At 46.8% G+C, this 25,150-nt stretch overlaps 1 protein-coding gene and 1 long non-coding RNA gene across 8 annotated transcripts in view; one reads left to right on the forward strand and one right to left on the reverse strand.

Moving 5' to 3' along the window:
* Positions 1-4,926: 4,926 nt before the first annotated feature.
* On the reverse strand, positions 4,927-10,121 carry LOC138774467 (uncharacterized). Its single transcript, XR_011360321.1, has 2 exons — positions 9,897-10,121; positions 4,927-5,105 (listed from the first exon to the last, which is right to left on the reverse strand). It is a non-coding gene; the product is annotated as an uncharacterized lncRNA (long non-coding RNA).
* PPM1B (protein phosphatase, Mg2+/Mn2+ dependent 1B) overlaps positions 9,794-25,150 on the forward strand; it is a 39,232-nt gene continuing 23,875 nt past the window's right edge. The window contains exon 1 of one of the 7 annotated variants that reach the window (XM_069955367.1): positions 9,794-9,887. The gene's annotated coding sequence lies outside the window, so the exon portion shown is untranslated. Of the gene's footprint in view, positions 9,888-10,154; positions 10,535-25,150 lie in introns of those variants that run through there. The other 6 variants (XM_069955365.1, XM_069955364.1, XM_069955363.1 and 3 more) reach the window with 6 other exon arrangements.

Genomic DNA, 25,150 nt, shown 5'->3' on the forward strand with positions numbered 1-25,150 from the left:
ACAAAACTTACTGATTGTGATGGGTGGGAGACTGTGATGATCAGCTGAGGGAAAGCATTGCATTCTGGGAACTGCTCAACCAGGAAGGACAGAGACACAATACAGAACAACCCCCCCCCCCCCCCAACAAATGGATTTTGGTAAGTAATGCGTTATGCTTCTGCAGAAGTTTCATTTTTTTAACCTCTACCTGGAATTCCCCTTTAAAGGGTTAATGAGACGCAACTGCCTGTCATTACCTCCAGCCCCGGAAACATTAATGTGTGCGGGACCAATCTCACTACAGCGGTCCCGCACACATCAGTAAGCCCCACGTATATATACATTCCTACGGCATGGGGTATGTGCAGTAGGAACGTGTATATACGTATTAATGACTGGAAGGAGTTAAAGTCAAAGGGAGAAGGAAATCACAAGTTTTTACTTTGTTAGTATATGTTTATATAGTTACTAGTATATGATTTTTTTCTTTTGGCAGCCATGTTTTTTTGCCATTTTTGAGGGATACAGCAAAAGCAATAGCCTAAAAAAACATTCCAAAATTTATAGAAATAGAAAAATACTGTCATTTTTGGGGCTTTTTTGAGATATACAACTAATGGTTTTGGCCAAAACAGTTCTATAAACTGCAGTGCAATTTTTCCAAAAATACATGGAGGGAAATTTATAGCGCTGTCTTATGTTATGTTAAGATTATGTTTGTTGCCCACAGCAACCAATCACAGCTCAGCTTGGTTGCTAAGTACAATAAATCTCCCCCTACATGTGTGACTCCACCTCAATGTAAAGTGATCGGGACCTCCCCACGCTGCGGGGGTCCCAATCAGTCAGTGACAGGTACGTCTCCTGTCATTGCCTTAAAATCCAGAATCTAGATCACAGCGTTTAAGAGGTCAACAGCAGGCAGCAGCATGATTGTGGCTGTCTGTTATTATCCAAGGCTTTTAATACCCACTTACACACGTTCTTACTGTACAGGGCATCAGCTATAGGAATGTATATAGCCATATGGCTGATGTTAAAGGGGAACTCCGGATAAGGAAAACTTGTTTTCTATTTAAAGTACATTAAAAGTTATATAGATGTGTTTATACAATGTATTACCGTATCTGTACGGTTCTGCCACACTGGTAGCAGATAGAAATCCAAGAAGTGAAGAAAAATGGACTCTGTGCCAATCCACATTGTCTCCTGCTCCTTCTGCTCTCCCCCCTTAGGAGACAAATATTCCATGCTTCTGTCTCACATTTTGTGTGGTTGCTGAGATCAGGCTGATGATGAAGACAGGGGGCAGGACGTGATGTCAGGAGGCGCGGCTGGATCCCGCAATCCCCTAAGTGGTTCACCATCTCTGACCAGCCAGAAGCAGCTGCTGCACTGATTTAGCTGATTGTGTAGAAGTGTGCAGGGAAATTAGGGCTGTGTTCACACATGTTGGAGTGGCATTGCAGTACTGCAGCGTATTTACAAAAATGTTGCAGTAACACAAGTAATTGATGCTAAACGGCAGAGAGGATCACAGCCTTATTGTGCAGCTCAACTTCAAAGATAAAAGATGATTGATCATAATATCTGCATGGAAATGAAAAGAAAAAAAATTCAAAAAGTTCTTTACTTTATTCTAATATCAGCGTTACAGGTAGAGAATACAGCATGCTGTGTGGTGTTACAGGTAGAGAATACAGAGTGCTGTGTGGTGTTACAGGTAGAGAATACAGCGTGCTGTGTGGTGTTACAGGTAGAGAATACAGCGTGCTGTGTGGTGTTACAGGTAGAGAATACAGCATGCTGTGTGGTGTTACAGGTAGAGAAGACAGCGTGCTGTGTGGTGTTACAGGTAGAGAATACAGTGTGCTGTGTGGGTGGGACAACAATGAAATGATAAAGTACTGCAAATAATTCAGTAGCACAATGAAACTGCAATGTGTGAACACAGCCTAGATGTTCTGCAACAGATTTGGGCAGGGAAAAGGCAGGGTGGGGAACTGTGATGAACGGCTGAGGAAAAGCATTGCATTCTGGAACATGTAGTACTGTGTACAACTGTTCAACCAGGAAGTGCAGAAACACAAAACAGAACAAAAACCCCCATAACAAATGGATTTTTGGTAGTTTCAAAACTGGGATAGGTAAGTAATGCTATATGCTTCTGCAGAAGTTTCATTTTTTTAACCTCTACCTGGAGTTCCCCTTTAAGGGGTTAAAGGAGCACTTTGGGGATTTTTTTTTTATATAATGCATCTCAGGCTATTATTAGAGAATAATATAGTGCTTTTTGTGTACCTGTTCTTGCTGATATGGAAGGCATGGGTTTCTCATCCATATTCATTTGCATTTCCCCACTCAAATGATTTTCCAATGCTGCCTTCATTTTCCATGATGCCTCTGGCTTTGCAGGATCTAATCACCTGGCAAGACTCAAAAGTCAGTTAATATTCACATTATATGCAGTTGACATGTGCTTTCCTATTTGACCAGTGTTTTAACTACAGTAAAAAAAGAAAAAGGATAGTTGACAGTTCTGACCCTTGCCAAATATACACTGCTCAAAAAAAATAAAAATAAAGGGAACACTCAAATAATACATCCTAGATCTGAATTAATGAAATATTCTTGATGAATATTTTGTTCTGTATAAAGTTTAATGTGTCACACAAACATCATCAATAGAAATCACATTAATTACCCAATGGAGGCCTGGATTTGTCACACACAAAATTAGGGTAGGCTCACACTACGGAATCCACGCGGATAAGTTACGGCGGGTTCCGTGGCTCGTACCTGTTCACGGCGGCCCGTGTCATACACACCATTTTATGGCCAGGCGGATTCCGCCTTCCACCGAAAGAACTGACATGTCTATTCTTGCGGCGGACAGCAGAATTGGCCCAGCGATAGGATGGTGTCTATGGAGCCGGCGGATATGCACGCTGCCGTGAACGGGTACGAGCCATGGAATCCGTCTGAATTTTTCCGCGCGGATTCCTTAGTCTGAACCTACCCTTAAAGTGGAAAAATCCAACTTTGATGTAATGTCCTTAAAACAAGTCAAAATGAGGCTCGGTATTGTGTGTGGCCTCCACGTGTCTGTATGACCTCTCTACAACGCCTGGGCATGCTCCTGATGAGGTGGTGGATGGTCTCCTGAGGAATCTCCTCCCAGACCTGGACTAAAGCATCCGCCAACTCCTGGACAGTCTGTGGTGCAATGAGACGTTGGTGGATAACGTCCCAGATCAGATTCAGGTCTGGGGAACGGGCGGCCAGCCCATAGCTTCAATGCCTTCATCTTGCAGGAACTGCTGACACACTCCAGCCACATATGGTCTAGCAATGTCCGGCATTAGGAGGAACCCAGGGCCAACCACACCTGCATATGGTCTCACAAGGGGTCCGAGGATCTCATCTCAGTACCTAATGGCAATCAGGCTACCTCTGGCGACCACATGGAGGGCTGTGCGGCCCTCCAAAGAAATGCCACCCCCCACCATTACTGACCCACTGCCAAACCGCTCATGCTGAAGGATGTTGCAGGCAGCAGATCACTCTCCACAGCATCTCCAGACTCTGTCAAGTCTGTCACATGTGCTCAGTGTGAACCTGCTCTCTTCTGTGAGGAGCACAGGGCGTCAGTGGTGAATTTGCTAATCTTGGTGTTCTCTGGCAAATGCCAAGCATCCTGCACGGTGTTGGGCTGTGAGCACAACCCCCAACTGTGGATGTCAGGCCCTCATACCATCCTCATGGAGTCGGTTTCTTACCGTTTGTGCAGACACATGCACATTTGTGGCTGCTGGAGGTCATTTTGCAGGGCTCTGGCAGTGTTCCTCCTTGCACAAAGGCGGTCCTGCTGCTGGGTTGTTGCCCTCCTCACATCTCCTGCTTTACTGGCCTGTCTTATGGTAGCGCCTCCAGATACAACGCTGACAGACACAGTAAACCTTCTTGCCACAGCTCGCATTGATGTGCCATCTTGGATGAGCTGCACTACCTGAGCCACTTGTGTGGGTTGTAGAGTCTGTCTCATGCCGCCACGAATCTGAAAGCCCAGCCAACTTTCAAAATTGACCAAAATAGCAGCCAGAAAGCATAGGTATGGGGAAGTGGTCTGTGGTCCCCACCTGCAGAACCCTCCTTTATTGAGCGTGTCTTGCTAATTGCATGTGAAATTGATTGTCGGTCAGTGTTGCTTCCTAAGTGGACAGTTTGATTTCACAGAAGTTTGATTTACTTGGAGTTATATTGTGTTGTTTAGTGTTAGGGCCCTTTTACACAGAAAGATTATCTGACAGATTATCTGCCAAAGATTTAAAGCTAAAACCAGGAACAGACTATAAACAGATATCAGGTCATACAGGAAAGCCTGAGATTTCTCCTCTTTTAAAATCCAGTCCTGGCTTTGGCTTCAAATCTTTGGCAGATAATCTGTCAGATAATCTTTCTGTGTAAAAGGGCCCTTAAGTGTGTTACGTGTTGTTACGTGTTCCTTTTGTTTTTTTGAGCAGTGTATTACAAGTAGTTATGCTAAAAGGTTGAAGAACTGGGGCAATGTTCACTGGAAGAATTTTTTTTTTACCTGCTCTCCCTTTGGATGCTGGAGTAAAGGCAGTTATTTGGAGTGGAGTCAAGTTTCTGTGAAAGTTATTTGGCTCTCAGCACCGAAACAAGTCATCACTTCTATCTCAAATCTCAAAAATAAAAAGTTGTAAGACATTAGGCAATGCCAGACGTATCATTTCTTTTTCTGTCCGTTGCTAATTATTCATCCCTAAATGGAACGTCCACTGCTGAGACCGATTATCTTTTGCCATTTTTCCAATGCATCTAAAATAAGAAACAAAGCAACTCACCAAGCAGTCTGCCATTTTACAAGCTCCTATGTCATTATACAGCTCCTATGCAATTGTATGTGTCTCCATGAGGCTGTGTAGTCCAATCCTTTTATTAGGGTGCAATCAGACGGGATGTTTGTCCGTACAAAAAACTGCCACTAAACACAAAAAGATCACTTGGTCCATCTCGTCTGAACTTTTAGTTGAAATTGCAGCAGGGCAAGCTCTCCGCATTTTTCAACAGAAATGTTGTTGCTTTTCCCCCATAGACTTCTATAGTGGGGTAAAAATGGAAGAAAAAAACTTTATCAAGACCTGTGTACCCATGCATTACTCTTACATAAATGTTGAATTTACCGAGAGGTTAACGGTGTCCTGCAGACTGGATCTCGGAGCTCTCCATATCATGATTAGTTATGATGTAAAGAACTCCAATACTATTTGGAAGTTTGCGCTGGTGAACACACTACGAACAGTCTGCAGAGAATGTGTAAACGCACCCTTAAAGAGGACCTGTCACCCCCTGTGTCGGGGTGACAGGCTCCTGACCCCCCGCTGGAGCACCCTATACTCACCTGATCCCGCAGGGTCCCGCTTCTGGAGGTGGTCAGGTGACTGAGATATGAGCGCCCGAAGCTTGGCGCGCGCGCTCCTCAGATGACTCCAACGCTCATAGAAAATGAGAAAGCGTTGGACTCGCCTGTCATTCTCTATGAGAGTTGGACTCATCTGAGGAGCGCCCGCGCCGCGCTTTGGGCGCTCATATCTGTCACCCAACCACCTCCAGAAGCGGGACACGACGGGATCAGGTGAGTATAGGGTTGGGAGCCTGTCATCCCGTCACAGCGGGTGACAGGTTCCCTTTAAAGGGGTGACCACTTTCTTCCAGAGACAGCACCACTCTTGTCTCCAGTTTGGGTGCAGGTTTTGTAACTCAGTTCTATTGAAGTGAATGGAGCTTAATTGCAAACCACATCTGAACTGGAGACAAGAGTGGTACTGTCTCTGGAAGAAAGTGGTCATAATACATAAGCCGGGGCCTTATACAGAGATAGGTGGGGGGTACAGAGGTCAGACTCCCAGGACCTCCTAATTTTCCACTGTCCATGGGGTAAAAGTGATTTTTTTCAAGAACAACCTCTTTGAAGGGGTTATCCAGTGCTACAAAAACATGACCACTTCCTTTCAGAGACAGCACCACTCTTGTCTCCAGTTTGGGTGCAGGTTTTGTAACTCAGTTCTATTGAAGTGAATGGAGCTTAATTGCAAACCACATCTGAACTGGAGACAAGAGTGGTACTGTCTCTGGAAGAAAGTGGTCATAATACATAAGCCGGGGCCTTATACAGAGATAGGTGGGGGGTACAGAGGTCGGACTCCCAGGACCTCCTACTTTTCCACTGTCCATGGGGTAAAAGCAGGGCTCCAGATGGCGACCAAAATGGTCGCCAATGCGACCGACATTTTGCAAATGGCGCCCAGATTTATTAATCTGGGCGCCATTTGCGACTGGCCCCGGCGGCGCGCTGTCTCTTTAAGATGCGCGGCTGATGCGCGGCTGCCGGGGGTGTCCCGTCCTATCCCCGGCAGCGCGGCGCATCAGTGAGCTGCCTGGGGCCCTGACTTCCGGCACAGGCAGCGCGCGTCAGAGACGCTTCCTGTGTCAGAAGTCACAGCCCCGGCGTACAGGGAGCTCACTGACGCGCCGCGCTGCCGGGGATAGGACGGGACACCCCCGGCAGCCGCACATCAGCCGGGGACAGCGTCCGAAGAAGAAGAGGATCGCCGGGGGAGCGGGTTGTCAGGTGAGTTTGTGTGTTTGTTTTTTTTAAATATTGCTTAGCATAGAGGAAAGGGGGGGGGCATCTATAATGGGGGGAGAGGGGGCCATCTATAAGGGGGGGAGAAGAGGGGGCATCTATAATGGGGGGGAGAAGAGGGGGCATCTATAATGGGGGGGAAAGGGGGCATCTATAATGGAGGGGGGAGAAGAGGGGGCATCTATAATGGGGGGGAGGAGGGGGCATCTATAATGGGGGGGGGAGGAGGGGGCATCTATAATAGGGGTAGAGGGGGTCATCTATAATGGGGGGGGAGGAGGGGGCATCTATAATGGGGGGGAGGAGGGGGCATCTATAATGGGGGTAGAGGGGGTCATCTATAAGGGGAGGGAGAGGGGGCATCTATAATGGGGGGAGGAGGGGGCATCTATAATGGGGGGGAGGAGGGGGCATCTATAAGGGGAGGGGGTATCTATAAGGGGGGGGAGAAGAGGGGGCATCTATAATGGGGGGGGAGAGGGGGCATCTATAATGGGGGGGAGAGGGGGCATCTATAATAGGGGTAGAGGGGGTCATCTATAAAAGGAGGGGGTCATCTATAAGGGGAGGGGGCCATCTATAAGGGGAGGGGGTATCTATAAGGGGGGGGAGAAGAGGGGGCATCTATAATGGGGGGGGAGAGGGGCCATCTATAAGGGGAGGGGGTATCTATAAGGGGAGGGGGTATCTATAAGGGGGGGAGAAGAGGGGGCATCTATAATGGGGGGGGAGAGGGGGCATCTATAAGGGGAGAGGGGGCATCTATAAGGGGGGGGGAGAGGGGGCATCTATAAGGGGAGAGGGGGCATCTATAAGGGGGGGGAGAGGGGGCATCTATAAGGGGAGAGGGGGCATCTATAAGGGGAGAGGGGGCATCTATAAGGGGAGAGGGGGCATCTATAAGGGGGGGGGGGAGAGGGGGCATCTATAATGGGGGTAGAGAGGGGTCATCTATAAGGGGAGGGGGCCATCTATAAGGGGAGGGCAAACTGGCTGCAGACACTGGGAGATAGATATATGCACAATTATTATTATCAGGGCCCCTCAGGTGTCTGTATTGTAGGGGGTCACTTGCATTAGTCACTAGGTGAGAGATATATCTATCTATATACACATCTTGTGGGGGGTCACTATGGCTGCAGTCATAAGTCTAGCTCAGTATGTATAGACTGTTGCAAGCTTTTAAAGGGAACCTGTCACCCCCGGTGACGGGGTGACAGGCTCCCAACCCCCCGTTAGAACCTATACTCACCTCATGGCGCCGGGTCCCGCTTCTGAAGATGGTCGGGTCACGGAGATCTCAGCTGCTGCAGCCCGGCGTGCGCTGAGAGATGAGTCCAACACTTATAGAGAATGACAGAAGAGTCCAGCGCTCCGTCATTCTCTATGAGCGTTGGACTCATCTCTCAGTGTGCGCGTCAGGCTGCAGCGGCTGAGATATCCGTGACCCGACCATCTTCAGAAGCGGGACCCGGCGCAATGAGGTGAGTATAGGGGGCTCTAACGGGGGGTTGGGAGCCTGTCACCCCGGCACGGGGGTCGACAGGTTCCCTTTAAGTTCAAGTTCAGAAGAGTAAGCCTCATTAATAGGCTAGCCAAGTGCAGCTGAAGTACTGAGTCAGACTGGATATGGTTGTCAGACTGGATATGGTTGTCAGACTGGATATGGTTGTCAGACTGGATATGGTTGTCAAGTTGCAAGTTTCCATGTTGAATGTTTTCAAACTAAGAAAAGAGAGAATCTAAAGGAGGAGGAGGAGGAGGAGGCTGCTGCGGCCTCTGCACACAGTAAGTCCCATTTACCATAACATTAATTTTACATGGTTTCAAATGTTGGCGACCAAATATTCTATTTGGCGCCTAAATTTTTCAGGTTAGGAGCCAATGGCTCCTAGGTAAATTTTTTAGTCTGGAGCCCTGGGTAAAAGTGATTTTTTTCAAGAACAACCTCTTTGAAGGGGTTATCCAGAGCTACAAAAACATGACCACTTCCTTTCAGAGACAGCACCACTCATGTCTCCAGTTTAGGTGCAGTTTGCAATTAAAGGGGTTATCCAGCGCTACAAAAACATGGCCACTTTCCCCCTACTGTTGTCTCCAGTTTGGGTGGGGTTTTGAAACTCAGTTCCATTGAAGTAAATGGAGCTTAATTGCAAATTGCACCTGAACTGGAAACAACAGTAGGGGGAAAGTGGCCATGTTTTTGTAGCGCTGGATAACCCCTTTAAAGGACACCTGTCACCCCCTGTGCCGGGGTGACAGGCTCCCGACCCCCTGTTAGATCCCCCTATACTCACGTGATCCCGCCGGGTCCCGCTTCCTGAGCCGGTCGGGTCACGGAGATATCAGCGCCCGAAGCCCGTCGCGCGTGCTGACAGCAGAGTCAGATGCCCATAGAGAATGAATGGGGAGTCCGAATGCTCCGTCATTCTCTATGGGCATCGGACTCATCTCTCAGCGGGCGCGCCGGGCTTCAGGCGCTGATATCTCCGGGACCCGACCGGCTCAGGAAGCGGGACCCGGCGGGATCACGTGAGTATAGGGGGATCTAACAGGGGGTCGGGAGCCTGTCACGGGGGGTGACAGGTCCTCTTTAAGCTCCATTCACTTCAATGAAACTGAGCAGCAACCCCCCCCCCAAGCTGGAGACAAGAGTGGTGCTGTCTCTGAAAGAAAGTGGCCATGTTTTTGTTGCACTGGATAACCCCTTTAATTGTACTACCACACACAGCCTGAGGAGAGGTGGTGCTGTAGTTTAAACCAAGCAGCCATGTTTTCCTGGATCCTTTAAAATAAATTTCCAGCTTGGTTTTATCCCCCACGTTTGTTGTCTCACAGTAGTCGCAGGCCTATCTATAGACCCCAGTGATATCCCACCATAACACATTCCCACACATCATCATGTCGTCAGGGTTTGCCATGAACTTCACTTTCCGTCTTGTCCCCGCCCATCTCCTCCCTGACAGACAAGGCTCGATGTTTTGGTGAAGACGATGACGTCACCCCAGCTGTTCATTGGCCAGTGATGATCTCATGTTACATCCGGGCACCTCGCCCCCCCTTCCCCTCCAGAGCTTCGCATTGAGGAAAACAACATTCACTCTGCATTTCTTACTTCTCACTCAAGCTTGAGGCTACCTCCGATTCCTATTGGTCCATTTAACCGTCAATCAAACCCCTTTAACCAATCCGCACTCAATCTTAGAAAACCGCCCCTTACTCGGCGACAAACAAGGTTGGTCACCTCCTTAACGGCAATAACCTGCTTTCAGCTCTCTTTAGAAGTTTTACGGCTCCAAGTCCCGAGCTGCTTACGTCACTTTTCGTGTAAAATACTAAAAGCTACGTTCAGCCCCGACTGACTACAAGAAAGAAAGCGCGGTACGGGAGAAAAAAAAAACTTCACGAGCGACAGCCAATCAGGAGAGCCATAAGCTGTAACGTCGCTTTTGACTGACGGGCTGTGGGGCCAATCAGGCGCGCGCTTATTTCGGCTGTCAGCCAATCAGAGGCGAGACGGCGTTATCTCGCCCCATCCCCCCACGCCGCTGCGCTCGGTCGTTGGAGGAGAGGGAGTCGTGCTCGTTGAATGGCCGGTAAAACGTCATGTGAGATGTGAGGCCCTGTGTACGCTTGTCAGTCACGATGAAGCTGTGAAGACAACGTACTCTCGCGACAGGGTTTCTTCTTTTGCTATAAGGGAGCGTGTTCATTTTAACCTTCGTGTGTGTGTGTGGTATTTTTTTTTTTTTTTTGGCCCAAGATGAACGCGGCGGTTTCCTCCCTCAGTGTGGCGTCAAACGGCGTCCTAGTGTGACGGGCCCGGGGACGGACAACGTGCGCGCTGTGTAGGGAGGAGGCCACTGTAACTTGTGCTGTTCGGTAAGTGCCCGCAGCTCCCCTCCCCCCTCCTCCTCCTGAGAGGTCGCTCACCTCAGGCCGGGAGCGGCTGTCAAAGCTCGCCGCAGGCCGCCCACGTGACCCCGGTGTGTGATCTATATGTATAATGTAACCATCCTGCTCACGTGACCCCTCTGCTTAGACTCCAATGTATCAGTATTTATATGTAATAATAATATGTATCTGTGTGTTAAGTCATCTGTGGCCCCATATCTGTGACTGTTGCACAACTACAACTCCCAGCGTGCCCTGACAGCCGAAGGCTGTCAGGGCATGCTGGGAGTTGTAGTTGTGCAACAGCTGGCGATCTATAAGTGGGACACCAAAAATATTGTGGCCTGTATCCAGGGCCTGCTGGGATGCTGCTATAATGTAACCCCCCCACCGTGCTAAAAAAGTATGTCCTATATGATATTTTGGTGCGGGTTTGGCTGTGTTCACACCTGTGTGTTACTCCATAAGGGTCTTCACTGACACAAATTGGGTTTTGCAGCTTTTTCCGTTTTTTCACCTGTGCAGGTTTGGATTGTACCTGCATTGGGGACATATAGAAGAGGTCAGCGGACTCGCTGGTGTAGGTGTGAACCCAGCCTTAAGGTGTTATTACATGGGCCCGATAACTATAAACGAGTGCCGATCTATTAGATCGGGGCTCGTTTACTGGGCCTATTACAGGGCCCAATTATCGTTTAACAAGGGCTGCATGAACATGGTTACCGATGTCCTTGCTTCCCTTGTTTAAAGGGGTTATCCAGCGCTACAAAAACATGGCCACTTTCCCCCTCTCTTGTCTCCATTTTGGGTGGGGTTTTGAAACTCAGTTCCATTGAAGTAAATGGAGCTTAAAGTGACTGTACCACCAGGCCCAGGCTGAAGCACTGGAGGCGGGCGACCCACCCTTAGTGGGAAGAAACACCAGCCCCTCCATGACGTGACTCCATTAGAATCAATGGAACCCTATCATTAGAGGGGCTGGGGTTTCCTCCCACTAAGGGTGGGTCGGCCCGCCTCCAGTGCTTCAGCCTGGGCCTGGTGGTACAGTCACTGGTGGTACAATCACTGGCCAGGACCTGATTGGCAGGAGTGATTGGCTGAGCAGTCTATCACTGGCCGTGGAGGTCCTGGCCAGTGATTGGCTGAGCGGTCTTTCAGCTCTGACAGGCCGCTCCGAAGCTGCTGCTGCGCGCGGGAACGGGAGAAGGAGCACAGGAGAAGCCCTGCAGCCTGGACAGGTAATGTATGCTGTTTTTAAATCGTCGGTTTGCACCTAAATGAACGATCAGCAGATGACACGATCATCGGATGATCGTTCCCTCTATTCCACGGAGCGATAATCTGCCGAATCGGGCCGATTATCGCTCTGTGGAAAAGGCCCCTTAGGGTCCTATATACGGAAGAGGTCGACGGAATCACTGATGTAGATGTGAACCCAGCCTTAGGGTCATATATATATTGAAGAGGTCAGTGGAGTCACTGATGTGGGTTGTGAATCCAGCCTTAGGGTCCTATATACGGAAGAGGTCAGCGGAGTCACTGATGTAGGTGTGAACCCAGCCTTAGGGTGGGTTCACACTACGGAATCCGAGCGGAGAATTTCCGACGGGTTCCGTAGCTTGTACTTGTTCACGGCCGCACGCCTTTCTGCTGGCTCCATAGACACCATTCTATCGGCGGCCTGACATGTCAATTCTTTGAATCCACCCGTGCATTGAATGGTGTCTATGGCATGGGCGGAGAGGTGCGCGGCCATGAACAGTTACGAGCTATGGAATCTGTCGCAAAATCTCCGCTTGGGTTCCGTAGTGTGAACCCACCCTTAGGGTCCTATATATGAAAGAGGTCAACGGAGTCACCAATGTAATGTGCATCCAGCCTTGGGGCCTTATATACGGTAGAGGTCAGCAGCGTCTCCATTGTAGGTGTGCACACAGCCTTAGGGCCTTATATACGGTAGAGGTCAATAGACCCTCCAAAGCAGGTGTGAATTCAGCCTTGGGGCGCTTTACATGGAAGAGGCTAATATTTTCCTGTTTAGTAGTCCCCTACAATCGGCAACCAAATGAGAAAATGCACGAATATTGACTGATCGTATCTTTTAAGCAGGTATATCTGGTACTTCAGATGGAAACTAAGATGGAGATGCGCAGCAGAGCCTCTAGGGCAAGTTTAAGCCTTTTTACATGGGACGTATAGGCTGATATTCTGTGTAATTGGCTGCTTTAGCATTTAACTGATAAAATAGCTCTACATGCTGCGGAAACCTGTGACATAGACTTCCATAGGAAACTCCAACTCCGGTGTGACCTCAGGCTTCGGGCCCTTTACATGAAGAAGCCAATATCGCCCTTTTAAATTTTAATTAATTGGCCGATCACACATTTTAAGATGTTTTTTTCCAGTATTTCTGACTTAAGATAAAGGCACCTACACAGATGTGAAGCCTATTATGTAGGCAGTTACAAACCGAACAAGCTCCCGTGTAATAGACTCACGCTTCGGCTTTAATGGGTATGTTCGACGATAGACAACTTTGAATATACTGCTGCTCTTTATTGACAGAAGATCTTGTGCTTTGCTGTTCCCCCAGTGTTGTACCAAAGGGTCTTCGGTGCTCCCTGCTGGTTGCAGCCGCCTCCACTTTTGAGGCAAACTTGTTTGCCAGTGACAGCCCGCTCAGCTAGTCCCTAACTGAAACAGGACAGTGCCATGGCTAGTGATTGGCTGACATGTCAATTCTTTGAGCGGAGGCGCGCAACACATTATATTGTGACACTGGGGCAGGCAGGATTTTTGCAAAGTTTGCCGTGAGGGGGGTTCCACTTGGAATTTCTGCCTGTTTTACTCAGTGTCAACAGGCCCTAACTATGTATTGTCTCCTTCTCCCCCGTTCTGAGCCGCTGCTTTCTGCCAATACGAAAAACTGTGTAAGCCTCTCTCTCTATCTTGTTCCCCCCCCCTTCCAAGGTGGCTGATGTAAACAAGTCCCTATCTGCATCTTTGTAGATTCTTTGTAATGCTAGGAGGATTAATCACAGAGAGTTCATCAGCAACCTGACCTCATATGTTTACATTGGCCACCTCAGAAAAGAGGAGGGATGGAGAGAACAGCTCTTACGCAGATTTTTGTGTCTTCAGCAGAAAGCAGCAGCTGAGAACTGGGGGAAGGAGACAGAATAGATACATTTGGAAGGAATTGTTAGCCTCACCATGGGTAGGAACATATGAAAAGTTATGTTTGAGTGGAATAGCCCTTCAAATTTTACTGATGTAAACTAAGGATCAACAAAACTGAGGCCATCTTAAATGCATCTGAAAGACACCCTCCTTAACCAATAGCTTTGTGGTGATCACGCTGTTGCTCAGCTAGTGGTGAAGAAATGGGGGGAGGTTTATCAAACTGGTGTAAAGTAGAATTGGCTCAGTTGCCCCTAGCAACCAATCAGATTCAACCTTTCATTTTCCAAAGAGTCTGTGAGGAATGAAAGGTGGAATCTAATTGGTTGCTAGGGGCAACTGAGCCAGTTTTACTTTACAACTTTTTTGATAAATCTCCCCCGTGGTTTTGGACACTTTCTGATCTCAATTGTGGCCTAATAGGCTCCCTAAATGTAATAAGCTCCTCATGTTATACAGGTCTGAACATGTAATCGTGTTTAAAGGGGCTCTAGGATTTGAAGTGGATGTACCAATTCGCATGTAGAAAATGTTTCTGATGGCAGGAACCGGGGGACATTTTGGAAAAAGACTGCGCCACTGGGTCTTTGTGATAGCGCCCACTTGGTAGTGTAGAGAAGAAAAAAAAAAATCATTAAGCGAACAGGTACTTTCGCTTTAACTAAAAGACATTACAGCTGCCGGCTATAGCTCTTAATCTTATACCATACTATACTTTGCTCTGTCCAGTGTCCGTGCGCTGATCCTTCCCTTCCCTCTTCCACCTCGCCTGATGGCGTTTCCACACAGGACAATCCATCGGCATAACTAGAGGGAACAGAGCGCAGGTTCTGCACCAGGCAAGGTGTATAGTATAGCTCTACCAGGTTTAGATAAATTGAATAACCCGTTAAAAGCTGTAGTTGGACAAATCTGTGATTAATAATACCTTATCTTGTGCTTGCATATCGCTGACACATTCTACAGCGCTGTACATAGGCCATCATTATAGATTAGGAAATTTACGGTACATACACATGCCTTAACAGGGTTTCTCTTAAGTCCATGGGGATCTATTTGCTGCTTACAGTAACAAAGGAACTGCTCACACAGGTAGATATAGACCAGCTACCCCCATCAACAGCCAAATGGTGCACAAACGTATGCACAGTACCTGTTACCTTTCTGCAATGGAGTTTTATCTTCAAGAAAATAAGTTTATGAACATTATCATGGAGTGCTGGATCTTTTATTGGTTTAACTAGAACTTCCATTATCATGATATTTACCTCTCGGGGTGGACGGCATAAACTCCCATCAAAGTTACTGATAAGAATCACACAGTCCCTGTCTCAGTTAGGGTATGTGCACACTACAGAATCCTGATGGGAAAACCGCAGCGCATTCAACAGCACCCGCTCGCAGCCGCACACATTTCCGCTCGTGCCATAGACTCATTATGCACGGGCTGATTCCGTCTGTTTAAAGGGTATGTTCACACTGAGGAATAGGGGAGTATTCAACAAGGATTTGAAGAGGAAAGTTTCTTCTTGAAATTCCTCGCCTATTCAGCTCTGGCAGAATTTGGGTGGGTTCATACTAAGGAATCCATGCGGATAAATTCCTTTGGATTCCGTCACTTGTACCCGCTCACGGTGGCGTGCATCTCCGCTTGTTTCATAGACACCATTCTATAGGCGGGCGAATTCCGCAATCCGACGAAAGAAATTACATTATTTTTGCGGACAGCGCAATCCACCCGCCAATAGAATTAAGTGTATGCGACGGACGCATATGCTCGCTGCCGTGAGCGGGTACAAGTGATGGAATCCGACAGAGCTTATCCATGTGGATTCCATAGCGTGTACCCACCCTTAGACCGCATTCACACATTCAGTGTTCCGTACGGAACACTGACATAGAATACCTGTAACGGACTTGTGATAAGATGCTGGGAGCGGGGGAACAGTACAGATATGCGCTGCACTGTAATGAAGCAGCCACGCGGCGCTCTTCTGTAGAGATGCCATGACTCTCTGAGACAGGTGGAATTCCGCCTATTTTACTCGGTGTGAACGTACCCTTAGAGTGGAATACAAGAGGAGTTCAAGCGTAATTTAAGCCCCCATTGACTTTTATAGGGTTCCTCTAGCAGAATCGTAAAGAATTGACATGTCACTTCTTTGGGCGGAGAGCGGGTCTGCAGCAGAAAATTCTGCTTGGAAATTCTGCAGTGTGACAAATTAAACACAATGGGACGTTGTTCTGTTCATAATAAGAAATTAAGAGCAGTTTCCTCTTCAATTCCTCGCCTATTCCTCAGTATGCACTTAGCCAAAGAATGAACGTCGGAATCCGTCTGTGCATAGAATGGAGTCTATGGCACGAGTGGAAATGCACATGACCACCGGAGTCCGCGAATGGGTGCGAGCTGTGGAATCTGCAATGGGTTTTCTGTCGTGTTTCAGTAGTGTGCACGTACCCTTATAGTGAAGGAAATGACCTTTTGCCCTTCCTTTACTGTACAATTGTCTCTTGGCCTATGTATAATTCCAATCAGATACTGGCTCACCTTATAGGATTGGTGGCATAGAGTAAGCAGGTTAAAAACACAGATTATGGGGATTGATCTGAAGGGGACAGGTGGTTGAACTGCAGGGAAGTGACTACCTTATATATTTACTGTGTGGAAAACAAATCACTTAAAGAGCATGTACCACCAGATACATCCTCTTTAATCTGAACCGACGGATCGAACGGCGCCGTCACGGGGAAGCCGGTGCCGCGGTCCGTTATTCAACCTCGGCCCGGAGGTAGGCCAAGCCGCCCCCAGTGTGAGGGAATTCCCTCCCCTGTATGACGCAGCTCCATTCATTCTAATGGAGCCGCGTCATACAGGGGAGGGAATTCCCTCCCACTGGGGGCAGCCCGGCCTTCCTCCAGTGCTTGAGCACCGGCCGGTTCCGGTGCATAGAACGGCGACGTTCACGGGCACCGGCTTCCTCGTGACGGCGCCGTTTGATCCGTTGGTACCTGGTGGTACATCCTCTTTTAAGTGCTATATCCGCTTGTATTTTGGATGTTCAGACAGATTGTCCGGTGAGGTGCAGGGCTGTGGAGTCGGTAAGCCGCAGTTCCGACTCAGACTCCTGAATTTTATCAGGACCGACTCCTGCTCCTTCATAAATGGCCGGTCATATACCAGGGGAGTTATTAATCACACTGGCTCAGCAGCTTCTCCCTAATGTCCTACATGATCCTGGGGCGATTTATGAGGGAATGAGGAAAGATATAAAGCAGCTTCTCCTGTGTGTGCAGTGGATGCAGCCAGTCTCCAGCCTCCATGTCCTGAACTACTCACAACTAGACTAGAAGGAGCAGGTGATCTTTTCCTGCTGACAATCTTCTATGTTTCTAACTAAATATTCACCATACACACTGCTAACAATGCCAGATACCTGTAATATAGAGGTCAGCCATAGTGATATAGAGGGGGTCACACACAGTGATAGTGTTTCGAGACTCTTAAATGAGACTTCACAGACTTTTTTTTTTTTTTGCATATTAGTTTTCCCAGGGGTGATGCAGCTATGTTTTCACTGTGTTGAGCGCTTTTACTAGCAGCCTACAATTTCGTCTTTAGCTGGTGTCCCTGAGATCGGTTATTGTTTTACCATGATTGGAAAGAATACACCACTTCCTGCAAGACATACAGCAGCTAATAAGGACTGGAAGACTTAAGACTTTTAAAGAAGTAGGAACATGTAATTTTTTTTTATTTTTTATTTATTTTTTTTTTCACAAATCGCGCCTCCATCGCTGGATCGCCGCTCTGGGACCCCCACCGGGCTCTTCACCAGCGACAAACGTCCCAACCCTGTTGATGGACTGGTGGGCGCTCAGCTAGTCAGTCATTGGGGCGCAACGACACTCCAATCACTGAGCGGCCAGTCAATCAGCTGGGATGGGCATTTTTCCCTGAGTCATTATGTCATCACAGGTCGGGGGGGGGGGGGGATGCCTTCCGACGGGGGTCCTGGTCACGCGGTGGATCACAGGCATGGGGAGAGGTAAGTAAGGATTGGTTATGTTGTCCCCTGCTGCCATTCAGGTTTTAGCCAGGGCCGACTTCTCCTTTTATATAGAAGTCCCTTACAAACTTGCTGACACAAGTTGATTTTAAAGAAAATATTTACTGAATGCCTTGGTCCTTCTAAGGCTACGTTGACACGGAGCAAAACTCCACCGCGGAATCCCCTCAGCCTCCCTGTCATGATGACAGCCTATGGAAGGCTGACGCGGCTCCTCTCTCCGTGCTGAAGAATGGACATATCCATGACTGGTAGGCTGGCGGGATTCCGCCAGTTTTTTTCTGTGTCAACGGAGTCTTAAAGAGCCCTAGTGTCCCTATTACACAAAGGTTATCTGACAGATTATTGAACTCAAAGCCAGAAATGGATTTGAAAAGAGGAGAAATCTCAGTCTTTCCCTTATGACCTATTCTTAGTTTATAGTCTTTCTGGCTTTGGCTTCAATAAAATGTCAGATTAATCTGTGTGTAATAGGGCCTTAAGGCCCTATTCCACCAACAGATCTGACGACAGATTATCTGCCAAAGATTTGAAGCTAAACCCAGGAGTGGATTTGAAAAGAGTAGAAATCCAGTCTTTCCTTTATTCCAGCCTTTACCTGATCTCTCTTTATAGTCTGTTCCTGGGTTTGGCTTCAAATCTTTGGCAGATAATCTGTCGTCAGATCTGTTGGTGGAATATGGCCTATAAGAGTCATCTAACCTGTATGGCCGTCTTGAGAGCTAGAAATAGCTAGCACAATATACTTGTTTGGGTATCCTGACTGGAATGTTATCTCACAAGTTACTTAACACCTTTTGGGTGCTCTTTATCTGGGTTAGGGGTGTTTGTAGATGATAACTATATTCTTGGTGCTGGTTAAAATCCAACTTTTCCCCCACATGACAGATAGTGTGGGGGCTGCCTTCCATCCATCAGCATGGAATCCATCGTAAGTCACGTCTGTGGCCAGCTGAGCATGCTTAAATCTTTGGGTACTATATGACAGAAGTAGTCTTGCATGTCCTGCTATGGAATGGTCAGCTGTCACTGGAGGGTTGGATTTGGACATAAACAACCTGTTACATAAGGTTATTGCAAAAAAACCTGGCGTGGGTAGATTTGCGTTACAAGAGGGAAATTATGACACGGATTCTTATATTGCTGCATAGTTATTTTTCCTGAATACCAGGGACCTTGGCTATAGTCATAAATGACTAAATGTGATATTAACACTCAATTTTCATATGAAATAGTTACCTTTTAGAGCATTTGACTGTCAGCCATCCCTATAGTACCTCCAGCAGTGACTGGTGCATATACATTATTATGAGATTATTGCCCAGTGTAGGTCATACGTGTGTGTGTGTGTGTGTGTGTGTGTGTGTGTGTATGTATGTATGTATGTGTATATATATATATATATATGTGTGTGTGTGTATGTATGTATATATATGTGTGTGTGTGTATATGTATGTATATATATATATATATATTAGTGTATTGCAGGATGTCAGTTCCCATGTGTAAAGTGTTGACAGTGGCATTTGTGATTGCTCCATGGACATGTTTGCACTAGCTTGCATACTGTGGAACAGCTGTATGGATTCCCTCCTAGGAAACAATGCATTACATGGACACGCACATACTTCACTCTGGTTGCATCAGACATATCGTTTTCTCTTAATATATGGTAGAGACTTGAACAAACCATCAAAACTTGCAGGCCATGTGTCTATGCAGGGGGTAGGAAGTTTAGTTAGCTTTTAGGTTTTATTCCCATATTATTTGTGGGACATGTTTGACAGATCATTAAAGGTGTTCTCCAAAAAAAAATCAAAACTTTAAATCAACTACTGTCAGGAAGTTTTACAGACTTGTATTTACTTCAGTTTAAAATGTCACGTCTTCCAATACTTATCAGCGGCCGAATGTCCTGCAGGAAGTGGTGTATTCTTTCCAGTCTGAGGGAGCATTCAGGCTACGGAATACGCTTTGAGAACATCCTGTGGATTCCATAGTCTGAACACACTCTGCTGCCACCTCTGCTCTGGACAGTTCCTGACATGGACAGAGGTGGTAGCAGAGAGCACTGTGTCAGACTGTATACCACTTTCTGCAGGATCGACAGCAGCTGATAAGCACTGGAAGGCTTGAGATTTTTTAAATAGAAGTAGTTTACACATCTTTTGGATACCATGGTTATTTCACTTCCTGGATATCATGGTGATGTCACGACCCGACTGCCGGAGCTGTGTGGCTGTAGCTACTGGAGAGGATGATGGCAGGGGACACTGAGGGACACGGGGCACTGGAGGGACACTAAGCATCCCTCTGCCATCATCCTCTCCAGCAGCCACAGCCCGCCATCTTATCCAGGAAGTGAAGCCTTGATGCAGTAGTAAGTGCAGGGAAAAAAACACTTTATAAGCATTTCCATTAATAAGTGTATATTGGTGATTTGTATGACTTTTAGGGGCAATACAATACTTCAATAAAAATTTTTGACAGACTTCTCCTTTAATTTAAACATTTTTGGGGGGTACCCCTTTATTTCAGAATTACATTTTAACACCAGTCCATAGTTTATTCAAAGTCTATGGGGCTGTCAGAGATGGCTGAGCTAGCTCACAGTCCCATAGGTTTTAAATAAAGCTGCAGTGCATGTATTAAAGCGACTCTGTACCCACAATCTGCCCCCCCCCTCCCAAAACCATTTGCACCTTCGGAAGCTGCTTTTAATCCAAGATCTGTCCTGGGGTCCGTTCGGCAGGTGTCCTAAAAAAACAACTTTTAAACTTGCAGCCCTGTGTGAAATTGGCGTGGCCAATAGTGTCTGTGCCCTAGGATTGCACGCGTCTTCATCCTTCCTCCTCACCCTCCTCATCATAAGGAACACCCCATGCAGGTTTTCTTTCAGTCATCAGTGCACAGGTGCCTTAAAGTGACACTGTCACCCCCTTTTTGCATTCTGACTTCTCTACACAGGTGTAATGGGTAAATTTAGCAGTTTTTATACCTTATTTTATATCATACGTCATGGTGCTTGTTTAAGTAAAAAGTGATCTTTTATCAACTGCAGATTGTGTTAAGTGGGCGGGACTTCCCGGTATTAGCGCCACCGTTGGCCCCTCCCCGTGACATCCCTTGCCGCGAAGCCCTGCCCACTTAAACACAATCTGCAGTTGATAAAAGATCACTTTTTACTTCAACAAGCACCATGACGTATGATATAAAATAAGGTATGAAAAACGCTAAATTTACCCATTACACCTGTGTAGAGAAGTCAGAATGCAAAAAAGGGGTCACAGTGTCACTTTTAAGCCACTCTGTACCCACAATCTGCCCCCCAAACTGCTTGTACATTCGGATAGCTGCTTTTAATCCAAGATCTGTCCTGGGGTCCGTTCGGCAGGTGATGCTGTTATTGTCCTAAAATACTTTTAAACTTGCAGCCCTGTGTCAAATTGGCGTGGCCTAGAGTGTGTGTGCCCTAGGGTTGCACTGCCTCTCCATCCCTCCTCCCCGCCCTCTTCATTGTAAATGCCCCTAGAACAATTTCTCCCATTCATCACCTGTGTGAATACTGCACATGAGCTGGATCGTTAAGGCACCTGTGCACTATTCAGACAGGTGATGAATAGGAATAATCCTGCCCTGGGGCATTCCTAGTGATGAGGAGGGACGGAAGACTGGTGCAATCCTAGGATATACACACTCTAGGCCATGCCTATTTCACACAGGGCTGCAAGTTTAAAAGTTATTTTTTTATTTTTTTTTTCTCTTTTAGGACAATAACTGCATCACCTGCTAAACGGACCCAGGACAGATCTTGGATTAAAAGCAGCTATCTGATGGTACTAGTGGTTTGGGGAGGCAGATTGTAGGTAGACAGTCGCTTTAACCATCCAGCAGCTATCTGAAGGTACAAGTGATTTGGAGAAGGGGGCAGATTGTGGGTACAGAGTCACTTTAAGCCTCCACTTCATTCAAACAGGGCCTCTTGGCCCAAGTCCAGTAATTGGTGAGGGTCCCAGGTTGCATCCCTGCCAGTCCTGTAAATAGGTGTCGGTGGTCATTATGGGATAACACCCCTTAAAAACGGCTCTGTCATTAGGCTTCACTCACATTACACGAAGTATACACAATCGGCACACACCAGTAAGGTCCCCTTTGACCTGATGGAGGCCAAAAGAATGTCCTAGTTTCTGTTTGGGGGGATATTGTGGTGCAAACAGAGTCTTAGAATAATGTTGACCTCCCTTTAAGGTCAGAATCACTATTAACTAAAGAAAACTTACTGTTAGGGATAAGTAAATGGATTTAGAGCCAGTTAGGCCTACTGTGGAGAAATGTCCCTGCAGACTCTTTTCTTTTGTGCCTTCATACAGTGCCGTGTTATGGTAGAATATTTATGTAATTTAGTGTCTTATGGAACATGCCATATATATATATTTTTTTTTTTTACCTACTTGAGTTCATATGAAATCTTAAAGGCATTTAGGCATACAGTGTGGCCCTGTAGACTTCTATAGATACTGTTTTGATATCATAAAGTGTGCGAAATCCTTTAAACTAGATTGGACACATTATTTACTGTGAACTAGGGGTGCCACAGCTAATCAATAGGCCAACAATCATTGATCTGTACCCTATCCTGAGGGGAGGGCATCAGTGTGCGGGGAAAAAAAGCCTCACAAACACCTTTTATACAGTCACACATGCACGTATTCAAAGCTGCATATTTTTTTCTTCAGAAGGTGTACAGCTAGGATGTCATTCTTTTGTCTGGCACTTAAAGGGGTTATCCGGCGCTACAAAAACATGGCCACTTTCCCCCTACTGCTGTTTTCAGTTTGGGCGGGGTTTTGAAACTCTGTTCTATTGCAAACCGCACCTGAACTGGAGACAACAGTAGGGGGGAAAGTGGCCATGTTTTTGTAGCGCTGGTTAACCCCTTTAAAGTGATGCTGTTACACTCGCTTCATTTCGTTGGTGGACAGTGTCACCTAGGCAGGGAGATTGCTCATCTGCCATGGAGCCCCGCCTATCTGACACTATCCACTGATGAAATGAAGCGATTTTAGAGCATAAAGGAGACTGACAGGTTTTATACAGGTATATATCAAATGTGCAGCAACTATGCTTGTGGATGGTGCAGAGAACCCCACATAGAGTAAGAGGGGTGACAGTATTACTGTAAAATCTGCAGAAAAAGCATACAGCATAAAAAATGCAGTGGCATTCCTAATGATGAAGAGGGTGGGGAGGAGGGACGGAGACGTGGTGCAAAGTTAGGGCACTGATTCTAAGCCACGCCGTAGGGCATGGAGCTATAGGTTTAAAAGTAGTTTTTAAGACAATAACTGCTTCACCTGCCAAACGGACAGCAGGACAGATTTTAGATTAAAAGCAGCTATCCGAAGGTACAAGTGGTTGGGGGGGGGGGGGGTCAGATTGTGGGTACAGAGTCGCTTTAATAGGGCGCAGGGGCCACATGGTTATGGATTTTATGCTACTGTGGGGCTGCAGCCGCCTGTGTGTCGCGGCACGACCCCCGTTTACCTGTATATGGGAAGGGGTCACGCAACCAGGAATCGCTGTGTTAATACAGTATAAAGAGGAATGAGATGTTTGTGTAACTACTATTCGTTTTAATGCAGGGTATATGGAAAAGCATGTCTAAGTCCTTGAGCCCCTTCAGTCTCTCTTTCGGTGGTGGGTTGCAGTTGATCCGTGGTCACACCTTTCTGACGTATCTTTTATATATCCCATAAAATAGTTCAGTGGGAATACCCCCCTGGTAGGCGCAGGCTGTGCACAGTAGGAACATTTATTTTTGATTCTATGTTCTGTAAATTCACTGAGCACAAATGCCATTAAAGATGATAGATGGCTCTAGACTAATTTTAGTATTTCGTGCCTTTCTAAAATTGTCTTTTTAGTACGTCAAGATGAGACCTGCCCCGTTGTGTTATTAGAAATAACACTTAGTTTCTTAGTTTTTCATGTGCATGAGTAATAAGAAATTCTCTGTAACAAAGGCATGAGTCCCCAAACACAGTGCACAGGAGCCAGTCCAGCTGTAAGAGTAAAGAATAGCAACCTGAGCGTCTCTATTTTACTTACACATGTAGAAGGAATAGATCTGTATTAATACACATTGCAGTCATTTTACTTACAGCCGAGTTGTATCTTTGCCACGTCCATTGTTTTGTAGCCTCCATGCCGGGTAGTGCCGCCTTTTTGTGGCATTTTGTGGACTGATAAATAGTGAGGGAGTGTCATGGCCGATCGGTGGGGCTTAAGGGAGTCCTAATGACATTAATGGGATATTAGTAGAACTATAAAGTGTTTAAGATTGCATTGTTCCTTTTGTATAGGGAGTAATGTGTAATGCATTCAGTCAGTTATTAGTACAATAAAGAATTCATTTGTTAAATGATATTTAGGGCGCCTGTACATCTTACACTAAAATCTGCCAAACCCACCAGTGATGGCAGGATTGGCCTACTTCCTAAAGGTCCTTTTACTCAGCAAGACATGGGACCATAGGATGCAAACGAGCCCCAATTAGTGATTTGTTTGCAGTGCCTTTAGGGTCCATTTACATAGAAAGATTATCTGACAGATTGTCTGCCAAAGCCAGGAATGGATTTGAAAAGAGGCTTCAAATCTTTGGCAGATAATCTGTCAGATAATCTTTCTGTGTAAATGGACCCTTACATGGTACAATTATTCGACCGTCCAGGCAGCATGAATGATCCTTCTACCATTTGTGCAGCTGTTGAAACTGACAGCGCAGATATATTTTATATGTGTATCTGTGCTGTCAGTTTCCAGATCACACAAGCCGTGCAAACATACCATCAGCGCTGCTGTGTGATCTGGCACTGCCAGCTCCCGTCCTGCTCTGTGGCTACCACTGTGACATCCGGAGGAGGTGTGGCGGAGGCAGGAAGACCGTGGTAGCTACAGAGCCGGACGGGAGCTGGCAGTGCCAGCTCACACAGCAGAGTTGATGGTATGTTTGCACGGCTTGTGTGATCTAGAAACTGACAGCACGGATATGCTATAACCTGCACATCTGTTTACACAGGAAGCTGTGTGGCTGATAATGCAAAATTTTAAAACTGCACAAAAGGTGCGATTAGCCAAGGGTAAGGCCTTTTCCCGCTCCTCAGCTCATCGTTGTCAGTTTCACATGGGACGATTATCGGCCACAGGAACATTTCTAGCCAATAATCGACCTGTTTTAAAAATCCCCTAAGGTGTGTGGAGCCTTTGTGGAGAGAAGGATTGGGTGTGTTGGATTTTTTTTTTTTGTCTGAACCTATTCTGCGAAGGTATATTCTGCCACCATAGCGGTCTGGCT

The sequence above is a fragment of the Dendropsophus ebraccatus genome, chromosome 15 (genome assembly GCF_027789765.1).
Source record: "Dendropsophus ebraccatus isolate aDenEbr1 chromosome 15, aDenEbr1.pat, whole genome shotgun sequence".
Taxonomy (NCBI): domain Eukaryota; kingdom Metazoa; phylum Chordata; class Amphibia; order Anura; family Hylidae; genus Dendropsophus; species Dendropsophus ebraccatus.